The following is an 18,979-nucleotide window of genomic DNA, read 5'->3' as shown; positions in this document are numbered from 1 at the left end:
TAAACTCTGCATAATCTAGTTAAAAGTGGGCCTCAATCTAAAGTATGGATTAGGCTGCAGCACATGAAACATCTGTGAGGAAAAACAGCTGGATTCTGTTTCCTGCGTGTATTTTCCAACATGTGTTTTTTTCTGTAAAATATTTGCTTCTCTCCTGATTAAAGGAAATGCTTCAGTGGTGATCACTCTGTTATTAAACCGTGTTATTTTCCTGATTTTTTAAAGGACGTTTTTGGCTTTCAATTCAAACCCGTGGGACTGAGTTTAATCTTCCAGCGTCAAGTCAGAGAGAATGGAGCGTGCCTCTTCCTGCGGAATTTTTCAAAATAAAACCTTTCAGCAAAGCTTAGTTTTGACAAAAACAAGAAATTCAAGAGAAATAAATAAATTGGGACATTAAGAGCAAAGAAAGTACATTTATTTATGTATGTTCACGTATATTTCATAGAACCATTTACTTTAACTTGCTTTGTGATATCCAGAGTGAACATGCATCTGTTTGCTTCTTCTCACGGACTTTGTTGCCTGTGAAGTACCATCACCCCTACAATGCTTTGAATTCAGCGGTGACATGGTAGGATCGCCAGCCCGGCAAAACAGGCAACTTCCTCAGTGCCCTGAAAAAACCTCAGGTTCACTCCACATTTTTGAGTCTGCATCATTTACATCTACATCATTGCACCACTGAAGCACAGTGTGAGCTGTGATAGGTCCTTCGTCCTCCATCCTGAAGTCCTGGTCTTACCATTGAGTTTTCTATAAATTATATAATCAATTAATCAACTAATATTTTCAGCTCTAGAGCTTTTCTTGGTCTTGCTTTGTGTTGTGCCCATGCAATTTAGGAAGGCGCTGTTTTATTTTGAAATAAACTTAAGCCTACTTCCGGTGTTTTTCTCTGACTTGACTGGGTATTACACCCCCATTGCCTGGTGTAATACTGGGAGGGGGAGGAGGAGGAGGAGGAACGCTCATCCCTGAACTCCCCAGTCTGGTTGCGTATCGCGCCGTTTACAGCGGAGCTGCAGTCCGAGGAGCCGTGAGGAGGAGTCCGCTTCTTCTTCTTCGCAGCAGCAGACACAGAAAACACACACTCCTGCCGTTAAAAACTAGACGTGTGTTTGTGTGTGTGCTGGCGTCGTCGCGAGTTACACCTGAGCCCGGGCATGTAGTGAACCGGGTTCCTGTGCGTGGGAAGGACGAAGGAAAGCCGCTTGCCTACTTACTTGTCGTGGGAATATTGTTGGACCAAACTTCGGCAGCGGCCGCGGCGGGTGAAGCTCTCGGTCATTTCGCCTGCAGTTTGCTTCGCCCAGAGCGGTTTCCTCGTCAGGATGTAAATGTGGGAACTTTTTTTTGGGGAGGACCGGCGTCAGTGAGGACGAGTTTTATTTTCTAACTTTCGAAATCTTTGGGGAATATAGCGAGAAAACGCGGCTGAACGGTGAGATATCAGCGGCAGACTCGGAGGTAAGCAGCGTTTTGCCTGGTCGTTACTTTTTGCCCCCACTGTCATGACTGTTTGCCTGTTTTATGCTAACCCCCACCCCGACCCTCTCCTTTTTACCCCAAAGCTCCTCGCAAAAAGATAAGCCTCAGGGGGATTTTAAAGATTTGTAAAGCACACGTGATTTCTTATCAACGCGTTGCCCTGATAAGTTCCCCTCTCCCCACCGTTTAGAGAACGTCACACCGGACTCTGTTTATAAAACTGGAAATTTTACAGTTTAATGATTACTGGTAAATGGCGCACGCACCGTGTAATACAATTTGTGATGTATTACATTTAGCATATAGGTATTTGATATTCGGCATATAAGCTATTCCACAAGTATCAGGTTATTTTGAGAAAAACTTTAAAAATATATTTGATCCGACTAACAAGCTGCCATCAACGTAGTGAAAGACAAATGTGGAGTAGAGTATGGCTGGTTAGCTGGTTAGCGAGTGTATTTTCAAACTTAGAATGACATAACTTTTGCTTTTTGACATTCTGGGAGTAAATCGAAACGAAGAGTTGGCTATAATCAATCTTTACAGTGCTTTAAACTGAGGTTGAAAATTCAAGTCTTTGCTGATGGGGAAGGTAACCTTTAATTTCCAGATTTTCAAACCGAGTCTTGCGTGACGGTCTGTGCATATGGGAGACAGCGGAATGTGTTGGGACTAATCAATACTCAGAAGAACATCTGGAGCCTCAGCTAGTGGGCTGATCCTGTTGAGCGAGTGACACGGCCTCAGTAATGTATTCCAGACTGGACTGACTTCTCTCAGTATTAACTTCCCATACTGGCATATACAACAGCTGCACACAACCATTATCTTTTATTGATTCTCCTCATTAAGTGTGTCAGTCCCAAGGAAGATAATGGAATGTTAGAGAAGGATTGTAAAGCCCTGATCTCTGATTGTATCTCAACACCAGTTTGATGTCTGTAATAATATAATATCCATAATATTGGACCCATTTTGTGTACTGAGGTAGAAACAGATGTTTTTTGATGGAAGTATTGATCAGAGGTGCTTAAACCATTCCAGTGGCAGACAGATAATGATTGTGCTCCAAAGGGCATTAACAGACATTGACCCCCATCTCGTGTGTGCAGCTATGAATCTCTGAAAACACTGTGCTGTTGGCCATCTGCTTCACAGCATTTCTGTACATGATGGGAAGGTAATTGCCCATGGTGTCAGTTAATGGATTAGAATAGCCTCCACACTGCACCTTGAGCTCTGAAGCTATAAAACCATTATAGCTACAGCGGCACAGCTCTGTTTAGACTCAGGTTGTTTGATGTTATGGCTAATATAATGCTCCGATCAGTCGCGCATGCAGTTTCAAGGCTGCTTGAACAGCTCACTGTCATGTTTAATTTACTGCAGTCACTACCGGGGAGTTTGGCTGTGCAGTTTTTTGGAGTCTGTGCTGGAAATGTTTGCTGTTTTCACAGTTTTGTGTGCACGATATGCAAACACATGAAGGCAAGACCTCGGAATTAAAAAAAAAAAAACTTTTAAAACACAAAACTTGCAGCAAATTGTAGGCTCAGGCTCAGTGAGTGGTGAAAATGTGTCCTAACATTCGCTGATGTTTCTTGTTCAGTTAATGTTTTTTCGAGGAAGCAGCAGCTCTAATGTGTTCTTAAAACAGTCGATAGTTCAAAAGCTCTGTGTTCTTTTTTGAAAGAGCTCCTCAGTAAATCCTTTTTTTGATGTTTAGCTGGAAGCCAGGCTATTTCAGCGAAAGCTCCAACATGCATCCACACACTGTACAATACAAACACTATCTCCTCTGCTGTGAACTGACTGTTTAAAGTTAGTGGGCGGTTAAGCTTTACGTTGAACTGCCTTATGGACAAAGTGTGCAGTGTTTTACATTATCTCATGACTCGGAAACGGGGCAAGAAGTTTATATAAATATTTCTCGGAGGCTAAAGGAATTTCATTGGTTGCTCATTGATGCAGCGAGATGGCTGAATCACAGAGAGGAAACTTAAAGGCAGGAAAATCAAAGGGCAATGACCTCTTTTTATTCATGTATTCATATGACATTCACGATCTGGGAGGGTCAGCAGGTTAACTGGATATTTTTGGATAAACAGCTAGGCATGTTTTTCATTCAGAGTCCAGGGCGTCTTGATATTGACTTTCTCTTCTCTCTGTTTGTTTTTTAACCGGACTTTGCTCTGATCTGAAGGCTCAGTGTGACCAGATTTGATAGGATGAAATATACACATTCGAAAACCAGACTGGACTGGAAATAATGTGCGTAGGGTTGGAAGGAAACTTTCTTCCTCTTACAAATGAAAAGTTTAGTTCATGTTCATGTTCATGTTAGAAGTCATAACTTCCTAAAAAGTAGTTCAGCATTATTCTTTTTTTGTCACTTGTATATTTTCTTTAAGAAAGAAAAAAAAATCAGAATCAAAACTCAAAGCTTGATCTTTGTGGCCCTTTGAATCTGCTGGAGCTCACAACACAATCACAAACACAGCACTGAGGCTGTCACTCGCACGTTGTTTGTCCCTTATCAAGAAAAGCTGTGGCACAATGGCTCCACCCAGCACTGAGCCAATGAGATTTTTTTTCAACCTCAGAGGAATGTTTGTGTTCCTAAACCTCTAATCAGCCAGAGAAAGACAGAAATGTTGTCGGCCTGTGGGATAAATTGTACATTAATGGAGCCTATGGAGTCAGGCGAAGAGAAACCTGTTTGGGTGGAATGCAGCCAGGTGGTTGAGTAACGCTGCTACTGTCACAATCACGTGGCTGTGAAATGAGAGAGAGCTTCAGAATCAGATTGCATGAATCCAGTAATCCTTCAAATAATAAGGAAAGTTAGTGCAGAGAAAACGCGCAGCACAGAGCCAGTATCCACACAGCGCTGACATGTGACAGCAAACTGGAGATGCTCTCACTTGTTGCACATCAGAGATGATGTCTAATTAAGTTTTGTTTGGAGCAGGGCTGGGTGATAATTCAATATTTGTGTTTATCAAATTTTATCAAGATCATATGATGAAGCGATGTAATTTGTCTACGAGGCTGTGTCTGTGGTTGTGTTTCCAAACGGAACGGTTCTTAGCAAGCAGCAGTATTACAGTGTAGAAGTTCCCTGTCGCAAGCAAAGTGCATTCACACAGAATTCCTCGTGAGCAGAGGAAAAAACATCTTTACAGCTTTTAGAATGATTGAGAGTCTGTAAACTGGCAGCAGAGCCCTGACAGACAATGCTTATTTTTAATTTTATTTATTTTTTTATTGTATTTAATAGTTTTTTATTGTATTTAACAGTTAATTCTAAATAGCAGCGCAGGCTTTTATCAGGTCCTGTCTCTGCTGGAACTATACGGTTGTTTTTAGGCCAAATCTGCTGTAGCTGCTGTGTTGAAACGCGAAAATAAGAATCTTCACTCTGTCAAAAAACAACAACAACAACAACATGTCTTAACCTCAAAGCCTTAAATTAAATTATGCTTCAAGACTTGGCAACAAAACCAAGTGAAGACTTAGAGAAAAAAATGTCTTCTTTCTCCATGTTGTAGTAATTTAACACAGGAAGTGGCTGCTAGTCCTCAGAGGTCAGAGGTCAGAGAGGCAGGGGTCAATGGCAGAGAGAGCATGAATGCAGACGCACGGCGACATTCACACACTTTCAGCTACAGATTTATACAGATGCGTTCCAGTGTTTGTCTGGTGGGCTTTTAATTAGTGTGCTTACCCATGTGTGTATGTGAGTTTATGTGCTCTCATACCACACTGAGTGTGTGTGTGGTTTTTCCATCGTCCTTGGCAGGGGATGTTATTTTCCTCTTTAACGTATTTACGTTTCTGTGTGCAGCAGATCGTGCTTTCAGAACGAAGAAGATTGGGAAACGCTGGTTTGTTTTAAGTCAACGTGCAGAGACCAGAGGAGAATGATAAGTGGAATTTCCCTCATGATACGTGGAGTGAAACAGATGATAAGAAATACAGTCAGGTGACAAATGTGTCACCGGTCAGAGGTCTTTCTGTACTGTCTGTGCCGAGGTGCCTGTCTCTTTAACACCTCTGGTGTGGCGTGTGTGAGGCCGTTGTTGGATGCTGACAGTCATTGAGTTTGTCATCCAGTTTGAATTTGCTGAATTAGCAAAAACCAGAAGCTTCTTGTTGGTTATTTTGCCCGTTAAGTTTGTCAGCTGATTTTCAACCTTACAGAACATTCTGATATCATAATGTAAAAGTAGCACTGCCACGGCAGAGGATTTCATCCGTCCGTGCCCTGACCTGTAGTGAACATATGGTGCTTCCTGTGTGTGTGTTATGATTGGAGTGAGTCAGCAGGGGAGATTCTGTTCAGTGCACAGAGCTGCATCAGGTTAGTTTGCAGAAACTGAAACATCAGTGAAGCCATGTGGAGAAAAGCACCGCTGCTCTCCGATGTTTTTCAGCCGGCTCACCACGTCAGAAACTTATTTTACGAAAAAAAAAAATATTGCTCTCATCATGTGGAGCCTCTTAAAGGGATTATCCACCAGATTCTTCATCGCGTTCCTTGGTTTTTGTGACACCTTTGATATATTCTCTTCGCCGGGGTGTTTTTCTTACGCTTCCTGTGCGTTATAATGAGGACACTCACTCTTGCAGACTGGTAATAAATAGAAAACTGAAGCTGCATCTTCTCTGTTCCCACATCGGGCCTTTATATCTTGTCGTGTTTTTTTTGTCTTGGTATTGTGGTAAATTAAAAGCTGCTACTTCCATAAACATCAAACACACGATGCAGGTGTTTGTGTGAACATGTTCACAACTGCAGATCTGAAAGCTTTCAGAAACGAGATACAGTCATTATTATACAGCATTACACAGGCAAAACAGGCGTTTATTTAGACCAAAAAGATGCAAATTTAAAGCAGCTTTTCAGCCCATTAGCATGCACGTTACGTATATATGTAAAATGATGAGTCCTTAAAGTCCTTAAATAATCAGTCTCCTGGTGTCTGCTGTCTGTCTTGTCCTCTTAAAGTTTTAGAAGTACTTCCAGGCAGCATTTAAAAGGTTTTTAAACGTCTCACATTTTGATTTCTGTGAGCAGAAATAGCTGCGTGACAGCCAGAAAGGTGTGAAAAGCATCAGAACAGTTTGCTTAAATCACAGAAATCACATCTGCGCCTATCGAGTGGCCTTAAGTGCAATTTAAACCCTGAAAATCACTCGGAGAGTCTAAACGGGGCGGCTCAGTGCGTCTGCCTCGGGTCTTGGCCTGTGCGTCTACAGCAGCTGATTGAGGCCGGTTTGTGTGCAGACCGGCTTTGCTGTGTTGTGTTTGTCCAGCTGTTAATGTGTTGGGCTCATTATGCTGCTGTTGTCTGGGAGGCTCAGAGCGGAGAGCAGTGATTTAAGACGCCCGTCTGACTGATTACTGACCTGTGCTCCTTTCTGCTTGTTCTGTGTGGATTTGCTTTGTAAATGTTGCTCTGTGTGCAATTTACCGTTTTGTAAAGCAGCAGCGTGTCGCACATGTTGAGCGTTGGCTTGTGGTGGTTGACGCCGTGGGACGGCTCCTGAAAGCAGCCGTCAGGCGTCCACACCGAAACACGATTGCTGGTATCATTCCTCCTCTTTGTGTCAGCCATGGAGAGACATTAGTTTCAGGTGTTTTTACCTTTTAGTTGAGCTGGAGTAGAAAATAACTGTTTCTGTTTCCTCAGTGAATCAAAACAAGCACGACTGTTTGTCTCCAAGACATTTGCATAAAGTTTCTCAACCTTCCCATGTTGCACTGCCAAAGATCCTGTGAGTTCTGGGTCATGGTGAGTGCTGACAACATGTTTTCTGTGATTCAGTTCACAACGAATGGGATCCTGTCACGTCTCCCATGTTGTAGCTCCGATGGAGCGGGTTCATGGTCTCACAGAACTGGTTCTGAGGACTTGCTCTCTGAGTGCGTAGGAAATCAGATGTGTTTATAGTCATTCAGAACAGCCACAGTGAAGGAGAATGAAGAGGTGGCTGTGATAAAGAGGGGAGATGAGATATTGTTGAAAAACTGGGACAGCGGAGCGTATTTTCAGTCTCTCCAGGAAGACGTTCACTCAGAAGCCACCCGACCGTCCGACACGCAGTTCAGACAGAGTGTAAATCCCACTACAGCATCACATTCACAAGCTGATGTCCAATTAGGCATCTGTTTTTCCCCCTTGTTGTGCGGGATTGCATCATTGTGGTATTTTAATCAGTCCAAACTTTCAAATGTTTTTTAAAGACGACGTCTGAAAGAGAGAAAAACCAGAAATACAATCCCTGAAAAATAATTAAAAAAAAAGAAACACAAAACAAAGAGAAAAGAAAAGCCCTGTTAATTGAACTGGATGTGAACCCTCACTGCACTTGTGCCAGTTCAGACTGAACGGGTGTGAACTCCAAAGTGAGGCTGTAACAAATGATTATTCTGTCACTCAATCACTTTGACAAGCACCGAGGTGATAAATCCATTTGTGAACAAAGGCAGAAACACGTCAAAGCCATTCTGATTTCTCAGCTGTAACATTAGTGACGCGCGACAGGCGACGCTTCGGTTCACTTTGTGTTCTTGTTTACCTTCTTTGCTTTTCATAGCAGGTGATGAAGAAACAGCCGTATTAAGGCCCGGCTTCCTGAAAACCTCGCTAACAGTCCGACATTAGCATCACCCCCCCGGCTCAGGCTTTTCACCGTGGTTTTTGTGTTTAATGTGCTTTGTTTGCACATTTTAGAGAATGGATTAAAGCAAAGAAATCAAGAATCATACGAAGTGATTCCTGTGAACGTAACAATGATGGGAATTAAATGAGACTTGTTATCAAGTGATCAGGAAGCTGTCGCTTTATCTCCGAATGTTTTAGAGGGAAATTTTTAATGTTGAGAAAGCTTTTATCTCGGAGACAGTGTTCCTGTGGAGCAGAGACGTAAATGGACCATATTTTCATGCAACATAAGACATTTTGCAAATTGTTCCTGTTGTTTCTCCATTCTGTCTTCCACATTACAAAGACAGGCAGGGAGGGAGGCCTGACAGAGGAGAAAAAAAACCCCACATCACATCAAGTCAGATCACATTGTGTCGTTGATTGAACCATTTGTGCGTCAGTTTTGTCAGCATCGCGCTTTCACAAAACTCCCAAGAGTGCGATGTCTGCAGACCGCCGAACCATCAGGCGTCATTTATTTTACCCAGGATGCCCTTTAACTTCATCATCATGACTGCTGATACATATACGCACTCTGTCTTTGTATGTCCCTGTCCTACACACACACACACAAACACACACACCAGTTTATGATGATGGATATGTCTGCTGAATGAAGAGTGGGAAGCGTGGAGGGGCCATTTAGCAACCTGGGTATTTCTGGCTGTGTCTCTCTCTCTCTCCGTTAATTCAGGGTCACGTCAGTCAGTCTGTTCGGAGATGTGAGGCGTCGCTCTCCAAAAAGACAGAGTAATCATTAAACGAATAAAAGCCCGCCGCTTGCTGGGTGAAGAACAGAAAACATGAAAAGAGATGCAAAGACAAAAAAAGATCGCGGGAGGAGAGCTCCATTGGCCCTCAGTCTAATGACTCCAGCCAGCATTTTATATTTCCATTTAATCTCATACAATGCCTTTAATTACCTACTATTCTAGTTGCTTAAGTCTATTGTGTGGGCTTATTACAGGGGGACTGAAGCTTCATTATACATACACTACACTTTTTCTTACTGGTGTTCAATGGACTGTTTTTCTTCCACAAAGAGGTGAACAAGGTTTACGGTTTTAAAGGACCGTGCCAATGGTTTTGTGTGGTTAAGCCAAAAACAGCGTCTTGTTTCCCTGCTCGCCTCTGCTGCGGTCGGCGTGTTGTGTCGATCGAGTCTCTGTGAGTTGATTTTGATGATGAACTGAGATGAACTGAATTCAGTAACCTCGGGTCTTTTAAAGCATATTTCCAAGGTTATCCATGTCAAAACAAGCCTGTTCTGTGTTTTTCATTTCAAAAGCTTTGGGAGTGGTTCTCATTTAAAAGCAGCAGTGGTGTCAGATCACTAAGCCACAACAAAGTCCCTGAATCGAATATAATCAGCTACCGAATCATACAAAAAAAAAACCTCAAGCCCAGAGCTCCGCCATCAGCCAACAGCCAAAGGAAGAGAACGCTTTGTATAAAATCATAATAAGCTGAGTTGCTGCTGCTTATGTTGATGTTGCATCACTCCAGCGTTGCTTTGGAATTGTGTCGGCTTTGTTTTGCAACCAGAAGAAGAGTAGAAAGAAAAGAAGAATCCGAGGCAGGAGCAATAAGGTAGATGCTAATTTATCAGTGACTGAGGCGCAGGTTCATCCTAAAGCTGCTGCTGCTGCTGCTGCTGGTTGGCTTTTGGAGCTTTAAATAGAGCTGAGCACTTCAACGTATACGACTGATGGATAAGCTGATGATGAAACGTCTGATTAACGTTTCCTTGGTCCAGATTCTCAGACGTGAAGATCTGGTTTAAATCACTTGGTTCTGTTGGTTTGAAGATGCCACCTTTAGGCTGTGAGAACTTTTCTACACTGGTAATAACTAGAACATGAGAATCATATTAGAAGTGGGTGAGAAAACTTTCTAAAATGCAAAATTTACTTATATCTTGACTGATTATTTCCTTTTTGGTATTTTTCTCCTGTGTTTATGTCTTTGGTTGACAGTGGAAAGATGAGAGGAACGTGTTTGTCCTGAAACAGGGTTGATTTATGTCTGATATCGTTTATCTGACGGTGTTTTGCATGTGTGTATTTGGTTGCATGTTTGTATTTGTCCATTAGCAACAGAGCATGAGTCTAATCTGTGTGTTTTGGGCTACTGGGTTGTGTGCACACAAGTGTGCGTTGTACCTTTGACCAGTCTGTTGGTTCAGATATGCCAAACTCTGAATCAAGTTTTTTTTTTCCACGTTTTCTTCAGATCAGTTCATTTGTTTTTTCTTGTGAGCGCCTCCTACTCTCACTTGAAATTCCACAGAAATTCATCAATCACATATCACGCTGGGAAAACTCCCCTCCAGTTTCACTTCCTTTTTGTTTCCATTGAATTTTTATGCTTCCTGTAATTTGCTGTCAGGTTCTTCTTCGTCTGTCTGCCATGGTGTCTCTGTCCCTCACGTTCGTACGAGTTGAATAACTTCGCTTCACCAACACTTCTTCGGCTCTTTATCCTCCCTGCTGTCGCTCAGGCCGTGGCCACATTGTTCTCTGTCTGGGTTTGTTATTCCTGTCAGAGTCTGACTCATTGGCTTCAGCCCCCCCCCCACGGCGGCTTCGTGGTTCATAATCCTTACAGCCTTTCACATACTTTTAACCTGCGTGTCTCATAGTTGCATAGTCATGTCAGTAGTTTGTGTTTACATGACATGTACAGGCCCCATTAGACAGTTTTTAAAGTTAACACAGAGGGAAAATGTGGATTTTAACAAGTTGTGCATCACATGTTGAAGACGCCACTGAGTTTACACGAGGCGCTCAGTTTATAAGTAGAACTACTCAGTTTGTATAATATCCTGTGTGTCTGTGCACGAAGCTTTCTAATGTTTGGAAGACGGAGATGTGGTGTTTGACAGAAGTGGGGATTTAGGAGGCCCGCGCTGTGAACTATGCTGTTGAGTTGTCTCATGGGAAATGTAGGATTCTGTGTTTTCGGAGCTCAGCCCATTCCGCCGGGACTTTTAAATCAGAATATCTCGTCCTCCGCTGCTTCAGTTTTGACCATTTTCTTTCTCAGATCTGTCTCCTGTGAGTTTCACAGCTCTGTGGAATATTTAATCACCGCAGTCTCTTTTAAAACAAGAAGACTTCTGCCAAAGGAGTGAAATAATTGGTCTTTATTCACACTGTGTCTCTTGTTTAACGTTTTTTTGTGGGTGTCATTAAACAAGACCGAACAAATCAGATTTTATGCTGTTAGCAGGTTCTGTTCTTGGCTTATTTAAAGAAGAATAGAACTGGATAATGGAGCAAACGACTTGTGAAAACTTACTGTAGAGTTTTGCAGTGTGACAAATTTATTTACATTCAATTTGCTGAGATTTTCTATTAAATCATTTTATAAAAAATAAACTTTCTTTGTTAAAAGTTACATGAAAAACTTGTGTGTTTAACATAACGTCTATTTTTAGGATCATACACTAATCTGATCAGTATGTGTGTTCAGTTTTCAGTTTTCCTTCCCTCCCTGGAGGTTTCTGAGTAGATGGAAGACTTGGAGCGTGAATGTGATGTTCGGCTGTGGGAATTTCCATTGTTTTATTTCAGCCTGTGTCCGTGGACAGTGGCTGTGAGGCAGTTTAGAGGAAAGAAAAATTCTACTCTGTGTCTCTGTGTCACAGGTAGAAACCACACGTCTGATGTTCTTATAAACACAAACAAGGCATGAAGGCCAACAGGCTGTCGGTGTTCAGAGTACTCAGAGGTGAGTGGTCTCTCTGTGTGGGCCGTAATTAAAACCGCTTTCACAGCAGGAGCGAGGCGTCAGCTGTGGTGCAGTTTGTGAGGAGGAAACGCTCCTGTAGCACGAAGGCTTATGGGCTGTTAGGAAGCTGGATGTGACACCCGACTGCCAGCAGTTCCACATTCTTTCACCTGGTATGAACAGCAAGGACGGCAGCTTACACGCTGAAACCTTTTCCTCCATGTGAAGTTGGCTGTCGTCAGATTTCTCCCGGCTGGAGCTCCACGTTCAGCCGAGGAAACGTCACGTTGAGCTGCGTTTTCAGATTCATCTGTGTCATCGTATACGTGGCCCCGGGAGTGTGATCGCACCCCGAGCCTCTGTCTTACAGGGATGGAAGCTTTGGCATCACATTGACACTGCTGGCTGTTTGCTGAGGTGTGTGTGTGTGTGTGTGTGTGTGTGTGTGTGTGTGTGTGTGTGTGTGTGTGTGTGTGTGAGATTATCTAACACAAAACACAGTGTGAGTGTGAGATACGCAAATACTCAGAGACACTTTCACACCTTTAAGACCTGCACAGTGGCATGAGTGTGAATGGATGTGTGTGTGTGTGTGTGTGTGTGTGTGGTTTAGGTGGGTGGCACGGTGTTCACATGTGGTCAGAGGTGATATGTCTTTTTCCTTTTCCAGCACTTGTAGAAAGACAGGTGGGAAGTGGTTGCGCGTGCACACACACAGACACACACAGACACACACACAGACACACACACAGACACACACACACACACACACACACACACACTGACACACACACAGACACAGTCTCTTAAATTCGGCACAGCTACATTTGACCAACAAAAATTAATAATAAGGGTGGATGTGTGTGTTCTCATAGCTGCAGTTTGACCCCTTGTCTCCACCACAGGAAACCCAAAACCACAATCCTGTCCTCCGCCGTCTTTTTCCACTATTTTCTAACTGTCAGAATGTTATTGTTTAATTCCTGGACTTTCCCACACGTCTCTCTGTGCTCACTTATCTCCACCTCATTTCTTACCCGTTTCTTGCTGTTTAAATGTTCCTGTTGTAGATGTTTTCTTTCATCCTGTAGTGTTTTTTTGTTGCAGGATAGAAATATTCTCCACATGAATTCATACGAAAAGGTGTTTTTTTAAATTGTTTTTTTTTAACCCACAACCTTCCTATTAAGAATAAACATTATTTGTTGTCTTTATCATGCAATCAACATCAGCCACAGTTCATGCAGTGATGGTAATCATGAACATACACACACACACACCGCTGATTACAGATGAGGCATGCAAATTTTAAAGTGGCAATCAGCAAATTACTTGTCATTATTTCTCTTTGTTTGTGAAACTGGGGGCATTACTGTGGAGTTTTTAGTTTTTCTAAAGTTTGAGGGAAAGAGCTCAAAGACACTGAAGTCTTTCTGGGATCAGAATGGTCAGAAATTAAGACAAAACTGAGAGAGAGAGAAACACAGACTGAAAAACGTTGGTGAGGTGTGTGTTAGTGATGCTAACATCAGTATTTAGCTTCAGCACAGCTTCGCCGATGGTTTTAGCGAGGTATTTTTTTCTGGTTTGGATTTTTTTATTTTCTCCACAGGATCTAACCTGGTTAGATCGACTCTAACCGTGTTACAGAAGGACAGAAGGATTCTGAGGTAAATCAGGGTGAAGGTGGAACAGCTGCTTCACTGCTGAAGGTCTCAGTAATGTTTGTCAAGTGCTTCCCATTTGGCTGCGTGAGGGGAGAGAGGGGGAGAACACGCACACACACACACACACACACACACACACACACACACACACACACACACACACACTCACACACACACACACACACACTCCAACTCTAACTCTAATCAGTGACAGTCAGTACTTTCCACTGGATGTGACACAGCGTTGCCCATGAATAAACCAGTTTAACAGAGTTGCTGTAGCTGTTGACACACTGCAAGGTGTGGCTCCCTGTGTGTGTGTGAGTGTGTGAGTGTGTGTGTGTCTGTGTGTCTGTGTGTGTGTGGTCCTAGCCCATTAACCTGCTGGGTGAGCATCTGTTCAGCTCTGCTACTGTTGAGTTTTCCTTCTTAAAGCTGTCCTTAGTGTTGTTGTCTCGTTCACTCGTCCTCCTCTGAGCTCTGGATCACCGTCTCCGTTCAGCCTCCTCCCTCTGAACACTCCAGTTTTCTGTCTGCTTGTCTTCCTGTGTTTCTTTAATGAGCTGTGCTATAAATATAAAATAGATTGTACGGTTGCCTGACACAGTAAGCTGCATTAAATAAGCACATACCTGTGAAGCTTCCTGCTGCCTCTAACATTACTTTTGATGGCCCGTCGCTCTAACATTAACCTCTGGAGGCTTACCTGCAATGGACCCTGCTCAAACTTGAGTTTACCCATGTGGGCTGTTACAGCAACCATCCGTATATCATCAGCAACTATAATTACCTCCTCGTGTTGTATGCCTCTGCCAGCTTTAATATGTTTTTATTAAAAATACATCTGAGAAATATGAATATTGCAGAATTCTCCCTCTACCTCTGTCTGCGTGTCGACCTTTTCGGATTTAACGCTGAGAAACTCCCACTCAGAAATTTGACCCCGCTGCCCTCAAACGCTGTGTTAGCTCGCTGTGCGGCCCCGTCTCTCTTCAGGTCTTCTCATCATGAAGTTCTTCTGGAGTTCGTCTTCGTGTTCCACTTTTGGTTTTGGATGGCGACATCAGAGCCCGATTACTCGCAGAAATCTTGTTCTTGGTTTCTGAGTCATGTTGAATTCATCAGGGTCACATGAACAGCATCAAAGCTGAGTGTGTGTGTGTGTGTGTGTGTGTGTGTGTGTGTGTGTGTGTGTGTTTTGTGGCCATTGTTTATGTATTTAGTTTGCATGCAGTATAAGTACTACTTACAGTATGTACTCTTACTGGGTTTTGTGTACAGATCTTTATATTTATTTTAGTGATGGTTACAGTTGGGTTGCTGTTCTGTGTGTGTGTGTGTGTGTGTTTGTGTGTGTGTGTGTGTGCGCTCTCATGTGCTTCATTTCCTGTATGTTGGCCTGCTGCCTGCTTGACCCTGCATGATTTGGCTCTCTGCCTTCCTCTCTTTTTTTTTCTTTTCTCCTCCTTGGCCTCTCTCTCTCTCTCTTGCTTTCTTTTCTTTTCCCTTCCACCTCAGATTTTCTCATTTCTTTCTAGAAACATCCGCAGAGCCGTTCTCAAAGGATATACTTTCAAAAATCCGCGTTCAAAACAGTTTGTCAGAATTCATCTCTTTGGCCTTGACTTGCCTCAGCTGGAGGCAGAAACTTGAGGCATTTCTGATTTTAGGTTTTATGTTGTGTCATATTTTATTTTGAAGCCTCTCTGTTTTCTTCTGGTCCTGTTTGTTGTTAATTTGCTGTTGCTGCTGTTTGTTTTTAACACAACTCAGCATTTCCTGCAGATGTGTCACATTAAAAGCCTTCTCGTGGTTTAAGGGGTGTAACTCCTACCCTTCCTTTGAAGGCTTTTAATGTGAAACACTTGGCTAAAACAGTGGTTATGTATCGTGTGGCTGTGTTGTTAAGCCTGGGGACATTTACCATGTCGTCCATTAGACTAATGGGTAGGTTATTAAGTGAAGTTATATATGTTATATTTCCCATAAGACTCATCATCTATGTGCTTTATGTTTTACAGGTAAATATTCAGCATTAGACAATCAAGTCATAAATCAGTCAAATCAAATTCAAATAGATTTCAGCAACTTTAGCTAAATCTCAAAGTTTGACTTTTAAATTCTCAGTATACTCTGAGAGGTTATGGAAGAGTCCATCAGAGATTTGTGAGACGCTCAACTTAACAAAGCAGTTTCAGCCGAGAACTGGATCCAAAATGTCTCCGGCTCCCAGGACCCAGCCCGAGTCTGTGTGCGTGTGTGTGTCTTTTGTTTCACTGTGGTGGCTGTTTTTCTGCTTCTATTTTATTTTTTATTTTTTGTCTTTGTGTACCCGCCCCCCCCCCAAACACACACACACACTCGCACACAGCAGTAGAATAAAAGTGCTGTACCCATTTACAGTCACATTGTTATTCCTAAATGAAACCAAATGTCAGATTTCTTTCCTGAACACACACACACACACACACACACACACACACACACAGCTTACACCACACTACATAATGCTTGCTCCGTCTACATGTGACAACTTTCCAGCAAATAGACTTTAATCTTCTACATCAGCAGTTTAGATTCACTGATTGTGTCTTGTTTTGTTTGTATGTATGTGTGTTTGTGTGTGTGTGTGTGTGTGTGTGGAGTGTGTTTCTCTGTGTGTGTCTGCTACTGCCAGGAAAGTGTGTGACCTAACAGAACGTCGCACACAAAGGTCTGGTGTTGCTCATCAGTTAAATATCTACTGCCGATCTACAGTCCAAAGAAAAGTTGCTCAATTCCTAGAACACGTTTTGTTTGTTAGCCGAAGCTGTTGCGGGTCCATCTGTTATTTGTTGTTGCGTGTTGTTGTGATTCCTCACATCAGTAGGTATTTCCTGTAGTTGTGTTTGTCTGGAATGAATGAATCTGCTCCTATGCTCTCTCCTCTCTTTCACTTTCGCTCCGTGTCTCTGTCTTCTTCTCTCTTTTTCTGCCTCTCAGACCTTTATTTTCACCTTCTAGCAGTTTCTTATTGTGTGTGTGTGTGTGTGTGTGTGGTAGTAAATTCCTGCTCCAGCTATGAGGTGATTAGTCATATGGTATCAGTTTATTTTGCCAGTAATGGAAACTGCTCTGTGCCAGAAACGCCCCTCTCTCTGCTTCCAAACTTCCTTCTCTCCCAAGCTTTTCCCCTCGTCTTTTTTTCTCTTTAATATTCTCCCTCCTCCTCTTTCATCCACCCTGTTGCTCTCATTTTATTACCTTTCTTTACTCCTTTCACCTCTCCCCGTTCTTCCTCCTTATTGCATTCTTTTCATTCCTTTTTTTAACTTCCCACCCTCTCATCACTTTTTTCCAATCTCTCATTTCTTCTTCTTCTTCTTAGCCTCTCGTGCTTTTTCCTTTCTCCCCTCATCTTTTTTTAAATTTTCCCTTTCTCTCTATCATGACAATGTTCTGTTTAATCTTCTCTCCTCTCGTTGCCACCTCCTCCGTTTTTATGTCTGCAGTGGACGAGAGAATTGCTCTGCCCCTCCCATCTAATAAAGAAAACATTCCCAGACTCTTGAAGTCATTTTAAATTCACTTTAAATGGTTTTGCTGCAGATTCGGCTCCAGAACATATGTTGGATTAATTGAAACAAACAACCTGATCACTGTTCAGTAGCTGCATTAGAGCAACACATGAGCAGAAAACCCCTGTGGGGGGTTTTTGCACTCTGATGAATATCCTACATGCAGCGTTGCTCTAGAATGAGCGTAATGTTACGTCAGTCAGAGGGGAAACACAGTCACACACAGTCAGACGATGGCCACCTGGGTGTTTGTGTGCATTTCATAGCTACAGGTCTGATAATGAAGGAATATGAGGACAACTCAGTGAAGTCTGAGTCAGAAAACGGGGATTACGGCTCATTCTGAGCAAAACATCAGGACTTTACACCACGTGGTTTTTGGAACTGGACAAACTCAGTGAGTAATCCTGTTCTAATTCCTGCGTCTGCACATGGTGATAATTGTGTGTTTGTCTGTATCAGTGTCTCTGTTACGATAAGAGGTGTGTTTACTGCTCTCTCCCAGTTCTCAGTTAGTCGAACAAGAGGAAATGAATGGTTTTTAGTCATTTTTCCGTGATAGGAACGGTTCCAGGTTCCAGGTGATGAACAAACAACCTGAACTGCTCAGGCTGAGAAAGTCTCTTCCATTAGTGACAATACAAATCGTGTGTAATAAAAGACGCCACACAAGTTTTCTTCTGCACTCAGTGTCCGGAGTGTTGTTCAGCAGCGCTGTGCTCAGTGCTCCCGCTGTTGTCTGGGAGATATATTACAGCAATACTGCTGAATAAAACTGTAGTCTCCTTTTTATATAGAGTCGGACGGCGGCTGTTTTGATGTATTTGCTCTTGAAACACAGACTTTGAAGGAGCTACAAACTGAACTGCTGTAATCCAACAGTAAAAAGAAGTTAGAGCCAATCACAGCCCTGCTTTAGGTCGAACACGGCACAAGGACAAATCCCAGGACAAATAATATACCCTGCATTTAACTTTAAAAAGTGGATTCAGTGTAACGTATATTAATGAATACGGTCCTGCCCCTTCTCTCCTCCTCCTCTTACAACCAGGTGTGGAGCAGCTGGAATCTCACTTTGATCCAACAACAACATTTATCTGAATTTGTGGAGTGATTGGCATCAAAATAATCAAACAGCAACATTTTCAGAGCCAGTCAGGGGTTTAGGGTCACGTAGACCGTCGGAGTTCAAGGTGCTGTGAAAGTTCCAGGTTTTGAAATGGAAATGTGAGAGTGATCAGCGCCTCTGGAAGAATGTGGATGGGAAGTAGCATGTGTGTGACTCCACAGGAGGCGGACATGGCATACTAAAGCCGCATCTCATTAACGTTAAATGTGTGTGTGTGTGTGTGTGTGTGTGTGTGTGTGTGTGTGTGTGTGTGTGTGTGTGTGTGTGTGTGGCAGAGAGAGCTGCCAAACAGGAGGACGTCGATGCCAGCCACAGAGAAACACTCGCACAGACACACACTGGCTTCAGGGTTACTTCTCAAGGACACGATGCGCAGGCCGCTGATGGACGTATGCTTGTGGGTGAATCGGTCTCATATCGGCGTGATTTTGCACGAAGCTCCTCCGTGTTAGCAAACAAGCGCCATCCCCGGAGTATGTTTGTGAAAGTCAGTGTTAGTGTTTTCTTTCCTTTTCAGCTGCCAGAAATCTCCCATGGGCGTCTTAGAGGTTACGCTCTGACTTTTTATACCTAAACTGAACTGCACCTGAGAAGCAGTAGTCCCAGTCCAGTAATGCAGGACAGGTGAGTGATGGGCAGACGGATTTTCAGGCGCAGATAAAGACGTTTGAGGGTGGAATATTTTGT

General features: G+C 42.9%; 1 protein-coding gene across 2 annotated transcripts in view; it reads left to right on the top strand.

The window, feature by feature from the left end:
* Positions 1-1,011: 1,011 nt before the first annotated feature.
* plxnb2a.1 (plexin b2a, tandem duplicate 1) overlaps positions 1,012-18,979 on the top strand; it is a 119,624-nt gene continuing 101,656 nt past the window's right edge. Inside the window, exons 1-2 of one of the 2 annotated variants that reach the window (XM_041029766.1) lie at positions 1,012-1,470; positions 11,857-11,939. The gene's annotated coding sequence lies outside the window, so the exon portion shown is untranslated. The remainder of the gene's footprint in view (positions 1,471-11,856; positions 11,940-18,979) is intronic. The other variant, XM_041029765.1, reaches the window with a different exon arrangement.

The sequence above is a fragment of the Toxotes jaculatrix genome, chromosome 22, assembly GCF_017976425.1.
Source record: "Toxotes jaculatrix isolate fToxJac2 chromosome 22, fToxJac2.pri, whole genome shotgun sequence".
Lineage (NCBI taxonomy): Eukaryota > Metazoa > Chordata > Actinopteri > Toxotidae > Toxotes > Toxotes jaculatrix.
The sequence above is the reverse complement of the archived record's forward strand: the minus strand, read 5'-3'. Positions and strand labels throughout refer to the sequence as shown.